At 43.3% G+C, this 12748-nt stretch overlaps 1 protein-coding gene across 1 annotated transcript in view; it reads left to right on the top strand.

Moving 5' to 3' along the window:
- The first annotated feature begins 12353 nt into the window (after nt 1-12353).
- Nucleotides 12354-12748, top strand: part of lpp (LIM domain containing preferred translocation partner in lipoma) — a 219919-nt gene continuing 219524 nt past the window's right edge. Inside the window, exon 1 of the mRNA XM_054788845.1 lies at nt 12354-12603. The gene's annotated coding sequence lies outside the window, so the exon portion shown is untranslated. The remainder of the gene's footprint in view (nt 12604-12748) is intronic.

Genomic DNA, 12748 nt, shown 5'->3' with positions numbered 1-12748 from the left:
GTTTTTTTGTTTCTGGGGAGCTAAAGACCTACCTCACAGTCACTGCTCCTATGCGCTCGCCACTTCACGGATATCTGTTTTGTGAACACAGCACAGTTCCACAGCGGATTCTCCAATAATCATCGAATTCTATCCAGTATCTACTTCTTTATTGTTTGCTGGTAACCATTAGCTTGAGTGGATGTGTTTCTATGCAGCTCTGATCGGTGGCAGGGACTGGAGCCGAACCCTAGACCCCTGACCAATCGCAACAGGGTAGGCGTGGTCGGAGGAGAAGAGTGCGGAATCCGAGCTTGTCGACCAAGAGGAGAAGAATGCAGATTTACCCCGTACACAACTTGAGTATTTTATTATAGTACCCCACTCGGATCCGATATCACTAAAGTGAGCAGGATAGGACCCCTTTCCCCTATCGTGGTGTAACGTTGAACTCAGATTAAATATAAATACGCACATATAATCTCACCTTGGCGGCTAAAGCGCCTCGCCATTACCCACGCCGTTGCTATGAGCGCAAAAATCACACATGAATGCATCCAACGAGAGGAGGAGAACATTAGAGAGAACATTAGAGCGAGTCGTGTCCGTGCGCCGTGCTCAACGCCGGATAATCTGTGGGATGAGTGGACTCATATTGGGCCAATCCCGCTAAAGCCAAATTAGTCCAACACATTTCCATCAGAGTTGAGACTAAAGCGGCCCTAACGAGCTGAGCCCCCGGGGATGCTGGCGGCAAATGACCGGTGAGCCGTCAGATCCCTGGTGATCCCGGGATCAACGTCTCATGGAGCGGCTTAAAGCGTCCCGAGTGACACACAAGTGAAAGCCAGCGACAGGTCACGTCGCCTTGCAGGACAACTTTGATTGCAATTCTGTTGCCTTTCTGCCTTTGGAGCGAGACAGAAAGAGACCTCCTGAGGAGGACGCGGCGGCAAAGACTGTTTGCCGACCCCCCCCCACACAACTCCACTGCCACCACTCTCGCCCACCCCCCAAAGGCTTATCAGAGGATGGCTTGTGCAGAGCAGTGCATGAGTGACCTTAATCATCAGGGGGATATTTGGCTTTTATTGGGCAAGGGATGCGATGCGTGAGCGGTCATCCATGTGTTCCACTGGCAGGCATCAAAAACCGAGCGGGGGGGCAAGGTCGGTTCGCCGGGGCGTAATCCATATCATCCCGTTACAGAGGCGGCGTTGCGCTGCCGTCGGCCCAGGGCCAAGAGGCGGCGGCTGCATTTTGATGTTGATAATGATGCGGAATTACGCTGTCATCTGATGTAATTTCAGCCAGCGTCAAATTAACAAAAGGGGGATCAGGCAAATTCTTTAAAAAGGGATCAACTTTGTAGCCTTGGAGATGTGCTGGCCTGACATGTTTATTTAGACTCTCACAGCGCTGACATCTCTTCCTCGGAGCAAAGAGACTCTCTGCCCCTGCAGGGAGATCAATAAAGAATAATAAATCAATAGCGTGCATATTGCTGTTTATCGTGTGAATTTTATAACCATAAAATGATCTCCTTTTTAAAGCATTCATTTTGAAATGGCAAATCTTTTGAAGACTAAAGCCACATTTCTACCAAGCGCTCCAGTCCAGTACGGTTCACCACGGTAAATTTACAATGGTCGATCCTGATATGGGATCATTGGTAACGTAGTGGTTCACATAGCTGACATTTGTGCAGCTGATGTCGGATCATTTCAACTTCAACGACCCGTTCACACTTACCCTCCGGTCCAGTGGTTGTAGTTGTTTTTGATGGACAGGCTTCAGCGCCAAACCTCCATCCATCCATCTTCTTCCGCTTATCCAAGGTCAGGTCGCAGGGGCAGGGAAGACCTGACTTCCCTCTCCCCAGCTACTTTGTCCATCTTGGATCTCGAGTCGTTCCCAGGCCAGCTGAGAGACATTGTCGCTCCAACATGTCCTCGGTCATCCCGAAGGCCTCTACCGGTTGGACGTGCCCTGAACACCTCCCATGGGAGCCATCCGAAGGCTCCTCTCACTGTGCAGGAGCAGTGGTTCTACTCCGAGTTTCTCCCGGATGACGGTGCTTCTCACCTTATCTCTAAAGGAGAGCACAACCACCCTACGGAGGAAACTCATTTTGACCGGTGGTACCCGTGAGCTTGTCCTTTCGGTCTCTTCCCAAAGCTCATGATCCTATTACTATTAGCCTGAAGAGTGTTCTCAATATGCAATCCGTACCGGAAACGCGATCCGTTCTGCACACGTGTGAGACCTACGTCACTTCCTCCTTTTGCAAATTTTTTCGGACAGCGCTTTTGCAACATCATATGCTGTGGTAGTTATTATACACTGCTCAAAAAAATTAGAGGAACACTTCGAAAACACATCAGATCTAAACTGGGGGGAAAATGATCTTGAATATCTTTCCTGATAATAAGTGGGTGATGTATTAGTAACAAAATGATGCCACATCATTTGATAGAAATGAAAATGATCACCCTATAGAGGGGGGAAATCAAAGACACCCCAAAAATGAAAGTGAAAAAATGATGCAGCACACTGGTCCATTTTGCTAAAATGTCTGTCATCTGATTGTTTGGTCAGAAACATTCACACCAGTGGCCTGCTGGAGGTCATTTTGTAGGGCTCTGGCAGTGCTCATCCTGTTCCTCCTTACACAAAGGAGCAGATACTGTCCAGCTCTCCTGGAGTAACTACCTGTCTCCTGGAATCTCCTCCATGCGTCCAGGTACCGCAGTGATGCCCTGGTCCAGATCTGGGAGGAGATCCCCCAGGACACCATCCGTAGTCTCATTAGGAGCATGCCCCGACGTTGTCAGGCATGCGTACAAGCACGTGGGGGCCACACAAACTACTGAGAATCATTTTGAGTTGCTACAATGACATTTTAGCAAAATGGACCAGTGTGCTGCATCATTTTTTCACTTTCATTTTTGGGGTGTCTTTGATTTCCCCCCTCTATAGGGTGATCATTTTCATTTCTATCAAATGATGTGGCATCATTTTGTTACTAATACATCACCCACTTATTATCAGGAAAGATATTCAAGATCATTTTCCCCCCAGTTTAGATATGATGTGTTTTTGAAGTGTTCCTCTAATTTTTTTGAGCAGTATATTTTAAATGTATAAACATAAATGGTCAATAACTATACTTGATATATCTAATATACTGGCGGGTTATTTTCTTCGTGACTCTTTTTAAAAGACTTCGCTAAGCATGCGGATGTTTCTATCGTCTTTATTCACCAAGACTGAGCTACGTAAAAACGTACGCAATACGTACGTAAATGTCATATCCGGTTACGTATAACATACATGAATAAATACAAATACAATAAACCATATAAAACACATAACATATTGTGGTATTTGAGTGTAAAGAGGATTCAGCTAGTTTCTTTTCTAAACATATCTTGCTTGCAAGTGCTTTCGTCTGTATTTTGTCAGTGGCAAAAAATAACTTAAAATAATTTATGGAAACAAGAAAAGAGGTCTTATAATTTATCTACTCTATCTAATTATATTTTAAAAAAAGATTGATTATGTTGTAATTTCTCCAATCTTAATAACGTTTTTTGCGAGTGGAGGCGGTGCGATGCAGTTGCACATGCATAGTACAAATCTTGTTACCTGACGTTTACGATCTGTAATTGCCGCAAAATAGATTGACGGATGATGTAGATCACACATGCAAAGTACAAATCATCTTGCCTAACACGTGACTGCCGAAAAATAGGGCTGACCAGATTTAGACAAGTTCTGCACATGCATAGAACCGATTGCGTTTCTGGTACGGATCGCGTAGTGACAGCGGTAAATGGTCTGAAAAATTCTGAATATAAAACCTCATAACCGATACCTGGGTCAGTATGAGACATGCGAACGAAGAACGGCAATGGACGACAACAAAGGCTTCCCGTGTTTACTTGATGTGGTTGCTGGTAAGGAGACACGCTTTATCCAAGAGGAGACTGAGGGCAGCGCTGCAAGTGTATGTACAATCTGGCAACGTTAAGTCTGCTTTAGTCTCAGCCAATGACCAGTTGTCACACCTATGGTATCGGCTTTGCATGCCTGGAACCCTCGCAGCTGACCAGGTACTAGAGATAGTACCTAGTGAGACCTACTTTTGTCAATGGAAAAGTCTGATTACTGGGGAGAACCAACCAATGGAAGAGAGGCTTTTGGTCTTAAAATCAACAAGAAGTGCATCTCACCAACCCTGATACGCAGAATGAGGCCCAAAAGGTACAAGGTGGATAACATCCATATCTGGAAGCCTCAATTGCCTCCTCAATCGTCTTCAACCTGTTTTCTAGTTTACACGAACCTTTCCAGGTCACACTGGCTTTTCATTGTCACTTGGCTGCCATCATGGAAGGAGTGGAATCAGGCTCCTCCATTCGTTCTTGTTGTGGAAACACGCAACTCCCGGCTCTCCATGGCGGCTATCAGCCGTGATAAAGGTCAGAGGTGCCTGAACGAGCTGGCATTTGGAGGGAAGAGAAATGTTTAATCAGGGATAGACTTTCTGTGATTGAGGCTGAATGCTGTGCTTTTCAAAAGAAAACATCTAGAGTGCATCTAAACATGTCATTGTTGTATGCAGGACCATTCCTTGGAATCTTGCTTGCTTACACTAACGCAGTTCCAGCTGTTTATCTGCACCGGAACTGCATTCAAGTGCTCTCTTCATGCTGTCAAAACAGATGCAGTGAGTACTGGAGTGGCTGTGGAAACCCTAAAACCCCCTATAGGTCTGGAGTGTAAAATATCAACCACTGGTTTGTACGCATCGCCAGGTACCACAAGCAACAGGATAAATTTAACTTTAGAAGTTCCACAGTATTTTATTCAGCAGTACAGGACCTTCTCAGTCAGCATAAGAGTTCCACTCCTATGACGCATATCTGCAAACATTTGTATTTGAAAATAAGGGAACTATGAGAAATTCAGGTTTTTCCACCAGTGGAAATGAAAATTTCATGAAAGTTAAAATATGGGACACTATTTAAACACTAGGGCGCCGGGAAATAAGGGCAAAACATGGGCGTTTCACGGGGAAAACGGGAGAGTTGACCAGTATGTATGACGGCCATGTAAGCTGAGTTTTAGTGTCTTAAGATTAAATACAGTACAAGAACAAAATGAAGCCGGACTAAAAACGGGTTATTACTTTTATTCCTGTGGTTGTCTTGCACTGGAAGAGGCTTTGCAAGGGAGGAAGAGACAGACTTATTGAGAGTAGAAAGTCTGAATAATGACAACACCACACTGCTTAGTTATCACTTTCCATTTCATAGGAGCAGATCCTTTCACATGTTCAAGGACATCATCGGTATCCTTCATGATGGTCGCCACATTTGGGCAGCTTTGACCAAGCTTGCACCCGATGTTGGTCTGCATTTCTCCAGCATTTACCACGTCTAATTTCACTTCACTTTTCACTTTCACTTTCCTTTCCCTTGACGCACTGCCATCAGAAGCGTCTGCCTCACATTTGGGAGACATAATGATGGAAAAAAGTTCACTAAAACCTAACTAGTTCTGTTTTTTCTCTTTTTGTACAGCGTAAATAATTAATGGGAGTGCGCACGCAACCACGAAACGTTGTGACATAAGGAGCGCCCTGTATCTTTCTGAAGGACTCAGGGGAAGCCTTGTATGTGTTTGGCATTTACGACTGTATGAAGTAGAGGTCCAGGTTGCTGAGAAGTGAGCGATCCAGATGCGACGGCGTATATATCCCGTCAGATAAGAAAGTTGATACGGGGTGGCATGTCAAATGGCAAAGCCACAAACAAAACTGCAAATACGTCTGCAGCAAACACGTTTATGCTAAAGAGTTGGCTGTAGGCGGGGATTGTCACCGCACTCCACTTTTAACGCACATTTACATGCTAAAACACAAGCATTAGAATTCATTAGTGCAATCTGGGGTCTAAATCAAGATCTGGAGTTGTCTGATTAGTAGCTTTGGGACATTGTTTTTGTCGTCAGGCTGCCTGTCTGCTACTTTTGTTTCTCCTTATTTGGCATGACTCCCTGTAATATGGCTGTGCTTCAAGACTAATCTGCACCATCTACACTCTAATTAAGCAAGAGTGCGTACTTCCCAGACACGCTTGTTGTTTTTGTGCTCTCTCCCTGGTGGAGAAGGCTTGTTTTTTGTGTGCAAGGCACCAAACAACGACCACTCTGCCTATTTCCTGCAAACCAACAAAAATATCACCCAAATCATCTTCATGTATCACGTGTCAGGGTGCAGCCTTGATCATATCACACACGGTTATCACCGTCAATGAAACAAACGATGAAACGATGCGGGTTTCACTCTTAAGCTGTGACCACATGAGTACAAATACAGTAATCCCTTTTTTACTGCTGCTAATTGGTTCCAGACCTGACCTTAATAAGTGAATTTTCGTGAAGTAGGATTCCTTATTTATACATGGAATATTGTCGTCGTTTTAGCATAGAAAACCTATTTAAGACCTTCTAAATATGCTTTTTTATTCATTAGAGCCCTCTAGTCATGAAATAACACCTCTATAGTCACCTTTACACTCCTATTACTCAATATAGTAGGCATGATAACAGAAAATAAGACATGTTAAACATAAATAAGACATAACATACACACACGGTAGCATTGCAAGAGTTCCTTGTTTTTTTTTCTGGACAGCCTACTTCCTGCGGTGGCTATTGTCTCATCAATGCAACATTATTGACACGGAGTGACCATTGTAGAATACTACTGTACATTTTACATCTTTGAATGCTTCTTCTGAATGCCTTATATTTGTATTTTCATTCATTTAGCCAGAATACATAAAATGTGATTAAGTATGCATATTTTTTTTTTTACTAATAATAGGCCGTAGTCAACCACAAACCAGCGATAATTTATTCATTAATAAATTTTGTTTTGTTTTTGTTCAAACCGTGTTAGACTAAAGCCGCAAAATTCAAAGGGACGACTACATTTTAAATTTTGGCCTCTCATCCACACGCAAGCGCAGGTTTTTGGCCTTAAAGACTGAGCTTTTGGAACACTCCGGCCAGAGTGGAGATTTTCAGAAACTCTGGCTTTGGTGTTTGCATGTGGACTGGTAAAAATAAGCTTTTTGTTTTGTCTCATAAGAAATGTGCAAAATTATGTCATGCTTTTGCTTTTCCATGTGAAACCAACACTAAAAAAAAGTTTCCATCTTTTTTCATAATTTGTTTTTTTAACCTAAGCTGCCCAGGGAAACAACAGTGTCATGTAGCGGGTGAGAGGTGTTGTCCATGATGGATGTCAGCTTAGCCAACATCCTTCTCTCCCCCACTTCCCCCCACTTTCTCCATCACATATTGTGATTCACACCAAAATAATAAACCTACATTTTTTGGATCAGTCTTTGATATTTTGTAGAACCTGTTGGAAACTTGTGCTGTATTTTTTTCCAAGTGCTCTGACCATTTTTTGTGGAGTTATATGCACAAATGCCGAAAATGGTTCTATCTCGCAATTTTAAAAGAATCCTTTAAAAAATGTCTGGATCCAGACGGTGATCTGGATCACTCCCAAAATGTATTAATGACTTCTTCCATATCCCATTTCCGACAATTCCTAAAAATGTCATCCAAATCCAATCCAAACATTGTTTATTATTTATTTTGAACACAGAACACAGACAAGCAAAAATATAAACACCGGCAAAAACATAACCTCCACGCTTGCACTTGGTGGAGGTAATTATGCATTAGCGTCATGGCGCCAGTGTAAGCGAGGCAGGTTGGGTCCTCCCCCTTCCAAACCCCTTCTGGGTGCATCTCAAACAGAATTGCCATACATGTTGTCCATTTTCTTCATTTTCGACTTTGTAAAGTCTACTGCTTCTCTTTAAGCATTTCTTCCTAGTTCTTCGGACGGCGTTGCTATTAGAGAAGCAGTCAATAATCACACAATTTAAAAGGTTTACAAACTGTATTAAAAAATAAGTACAATATATTTGGTGACAGCGCTGCCCTCTATCATCAAAGATGACAAGGAAAAACAAGGACGGTGAAAGTACAGAGAGTCTCTATAGCAGCTGTCACGCACCTCTAGAAAGTGAAAGTTACGTTTGTGTACTGTAGAAAGGAGAGAGTTGAGCCAGTGTGAGTTTCTTAGCTTGTCTTCCAGTATTTTGCCATCACTCGTATGTAAGTGTTGCGCAACTCTGATTGTGCTATGTGAGTGTGTCAAGAAGACTGCCTATGAGAAGCTATCAGACTGAATCGATAGATGTAATAGTAATCGATAACTATTTAATTAATAGATGTAACATTTCTCTTTTTGTTTTAGTTTAAAAAACAAATTATGACAAAAGTAGACACGCATGTGTGTGCATTCTAACACACAGGGGTGATTAAAAAACCCATTCATTTCCAGTTTCCTAGTGTCTGTGTGTGCTGATTTAAAGATAATGTACACGGCATTGTACAGTTAATATATCACTATATTGATGAACAGATGCGTTGTATAACAGGTCAGCTGTGGTTGCTTTTTCAAGTTTCTGATTGGCCAAAACACGCATGAAAACCGGTGAATGTGTGTTTATTTGGACAGAGATTTTTTTTCAGGCTGCACTCGTGCGGATGGACATTTTTGTAACAACGGAGTGGGGAAATGTGCATGCAGCATGTTGGTGAAACGCAAGAGTTCACTGACACTTTTTAAGAGGAAGTGCAGCTGCTGTTGTCTGTGTAGCATTTGAGGTTTACTCACCTCAGGGGGAAGTGGTGTGCGTGTGTGTATGCAGGATATCCGACCATGGAACAATTGAAACACCCAAAATACGAAGTTATCTTCTCTCCGCTCGTTGTCTGCAGTTAAAATTGGTAATTTTCAGATGAAACTCATCTCTAGTGTGAGTTATCTGTTGCGGTGGACGCTGTGAGCATAATGTGTCATGGTATGGCGAGGGCGAAATTGAAAGCGCGGGACGACGCTCGCTAAGTGCCGAACATCAAAGCTCCCGATTTCCTCTAACGCAGCATGTTAATTGGTCTTTGATTGATAAGTTGAGTTCACAGGCGACGGCACGTGTCGCCGGGGTGTCTGTTTGAAATCAGCTTTAAGAGAGGAGGCAGGCCCATTAGGAAATTGCCAGAGTGCACACTTGCAAATAAGATGTCACACGCTACAAATGAGATTACCTTTACTCCTGTGCCCTGCAACCTGGAGACGAGGCTATGAAATAGCTAAAACCCTTCTGCTCTTTATCAGTGTGCTGGATCTGTATGTGCTGTTTATGCTTCACGCTCGGCGGTGAGAGAAGCGGGGGGAGGATAAAAAAAAAGTATATTCAACTGCTGGGAGCACAATGCAATCAGTCGCAGTCGAGTGAGGATTATCAGTGAGAAGATTCCGCTCTTTCTCGACATTTAGCCCGGGAACAGAATGACGGTGCGACAATTCCTTTGCAAATGTTTGGCATAGAAACTGAAGAACATGCCATTTTAATATAAAAAAAAAAAGATACCATCAAGTATATTTGCATGTTTCAGGGAATTCTCAAAAGTATTAGACACAATGTCAGCATTGTCGACAACGAAACGTAATCAGATGAGCGGGGACGGGGAGGAAGCAGTTAGCGGATTTGCATGAAGTCAAGGACAAGCAAATCAAGGGGACGCTTACCTGATGAAACACAGGTATCTGCAAAGATGGAGGACACGCATGACTTACATATGTCAAATTCGAAACTGACACAACTTTTGACAAAGGCTACTCAGAAAAGGTTCTGGATAATAACTGATCTACATGCTAGCACCAGACCTGCCAACTTTGAAATCTTAGGAGTAGTCCCTCGCCACTTTGTGCTTTGAATTTTGTGGCTTCACTCTATCACGGTTTTTCAAAAATATATTTATAAATCATGCTGTTTTGTGGTTGAATACGGCCAAAAAATATGCACAGCTATGCAAATTTGACATTATTTTGACTAAATGAAGCATTTTCCAGCATAAAAATGGCTAAATTAAGTAAAATACAAATATAAGACATTCAGAAGACGCATTCAAACACGTTGTGATGATATGTAGTATTCCACACCGGTCACTAAGTGTCAGTAATGTAACTGTAATGTTGGGTGAGACATACAAGCATCAGATTTGATGGCCGGAACAACAGGCTTTTTTTGCAGGTTTGAATGATCTCACAACAGGCACAATAATCCCTAACATGGGCTACTGTTGCAGCCGTAACCCACGCCAAGCTAATTTTCAACTCTGAAGCCCTGACGTTAGTCGTGAACGAATCAGCCCTAAGAGCAAGTGTCTGGCCTCTATGCCATGAAGTTCAAAGCCTCTGCAACACCTGAGGACATCAATGGTGCGGTCAAGAATCCTGAACACTTCCGTTATGCCGAGGAGACCAAACTGGCGTGGGAGGAAGGAAAACTGTCTGAAATGAACAGGAGCCGGCTTGCGTCATTGGGAGCCAATTCGTTTTTCCCTGATTTTTTTTTCTGTAAAGGTGAAGTCATTGGTCAAGATGTGTGATGGCGTCTCTGTGTCCACACCGAGCAGGGGAAGGGGCGGGGTTAAACACACAATGTGGTACTCTTAGAGTCGATTCATTCATGAGAAATTTGACCTAATGTGTCGAGTGAGATGGGTCTTTGTTTTTGTATTTTCTAAGATAACATTATATTATAATATGGGGGCCGAACCGTGGCCGAGTGGTTAGCATGTTGCCCACACAGTCAGGAGATCGGGAAGACCTGGGTTCAAATGTCTTCTTGGACATGTCTGTGTGGATTTTGCTTGTTCTCCCCGTGTGTGTGTGGGTTTTCTCCGGGTACTCCGGTTTCCTCCCACATTCCAAAAACATGCATGTTAGGTTAATTGGAGACTCCAAATTGTCCATAGGTATGAATGTGAGTGTGAATGCTTGTTTGTCTATATGTGCCCTGCCATTGGCTGGCGACCAGTCCAGGGTGTACCCCGCCCCTTGCCCGAAGTCAGCTGGAATAGGCTCCAGCATACCCCCACGATCCTAATGGGGATAAGCGGCATAGAAAATGAATGGATTATATTTTTGTAGCTGTTCATTGAGGTTTAAATAAAGCAATTTAAATAATAATAAATAAATAACAAATAACATTTGATATAACGTATTTTCACATTAGTAATTCATTTTACACAATACACATAATTTGGTAATTAATCTAAGACAACAAAGAAAATCACAGCAGCCACTTGGGAGCTCTTTTCAGTGAGCCGAGCCAAAAGAACCAGCTCTCTAAAAAGAGCTGAAATTTCTATCACTACCTGATGTCACTTCCTGTCCGCCCTCTCCACCCAAAAGCCGAATATCCGTAACCTTTTGTGAGCAGTGGATGTGTCATAGATTGACTGGTGACCCGTCCAGGGTGTACCCAGCCTCTAACCCTAAAAGTCAGCTGGGATAGACTCCAGCTTACCCCAATGAGGACAAGTTCTATAGTGCTACAGTGTTCCCTCGTTTAACACGGGGGATAAGTGAAATCAGTGAAGTAGCCAACTTATTTCACAATTATCTCTCTGTTTTCAGACTGTAAAACCCCTCACCATATACTTTGACTTTTCTCAGACAGGCATTAACATTTTCCTCACATTTCTCTCTTGTGTAAACACTCCCCAAAAAGTCCAAACCTTCATTTGAATTTAAATGACCAACCTTAAATGATCGACACAAAAAATTATTAAGTCACTCACGCATATTTCACTACCGTGACCGTGCCTTTTCATCCTGGCGCCGCATCGCTGTACTGTAGCGTCTTTGTATCCTTGTTAAAACATACTGCTGCAGAGAACTGAAAATTCATTTACAAGCTACAAAGCAAGCAAGCTAGCGATGACAAATGAGACACGGCAGGAAGAAGGAGATTGATTAAAAATGGTCTACGGCCAATCAGGATGCAGAAAACAATGGGCGATGCAGACAGGTGACAGAGGGAAGAGCTAGACACTCAACTTCCCACAATATAATTCTTCTTAAAGACCCTGGCTCAGCCTGTAACGTGCATACCCTGTAATAAAGAAAAAAGGCAGCACAAAAAAACAGCGAATCCACGAAAGATGAACACTACAGAGCGAGGGAACACTGTATATCACTATGCCATCATTTAAATCAAGAAAAACGTCCATAGCAAACATGAGCTAAACCGATAAAGAATTAGAGTTTTATGACATTTCACTCTGTTTACCTCCTCTAGACTGATTTCCTTCTACAGGTGTGCAAAAAGTCTCTCCATGAGGACAACAATGAAGGAGTGTTTAATTAGCAGCTAGTGCAGCACTGGGATGTTAGCATACATTTAAAGTACTCATTTCCTCCACAGACAAATGCCATACTTCCATAAAGGCAGAGGGTGTCGGCGTCGTGCCCGTGACGGTTAGAGAGAGCGGGGTGTCCCGGCTGGCCGTCCCCGCTGGACTGCTGCCTTACATGGGCAAACCTCCGAACTGACGAGCCGCTTGGAATTTCACTGCGTGACGTCACTGGCCACAACTCTCCCAGAATTTGGATCAAGAAGTTTGGCTGTTTTTTGCTGGGATTCTGCCCGCCGCCTTATTTCCTCGAAAGCCAAGGTAAGCCTACCGAACCGGACGCGGCTTGAGAAGCTTTAAGGTCAGCCGGTTTCATCGGCGGGGGTGAGAAATGTTGTACTTTGACGTGTAGGTGACAGAACGGGTGGAGAAGCTGCTTTCTCGCCTGTGCTGGGCTGCGGGAGGC

The sequence above is a fragment of the Dunckerocampus dactyliophorus genome, chromosome 10, assembly GCF_027744805.1.
Source record: "Dunckerocampus dactyliophorus isolate RoL2022-P2 chromosome 10, RoL_Ddac_1.1, whole genome shotgun sequence".
NCBI classification, from domain to species: domain Eukaryota; kingdom Metazoa; phylum Chordata; class Actinopteri; order Syngnathiformes; family Syngnathidae; genus Dunckerocampus; species Dunckerocampus dactyliophorus.
The sequence above is the reverse complement of the archived record's forward strand: the minus strand, read 5'-3'. Positions and strand labels throughout refer to the sequence as shown.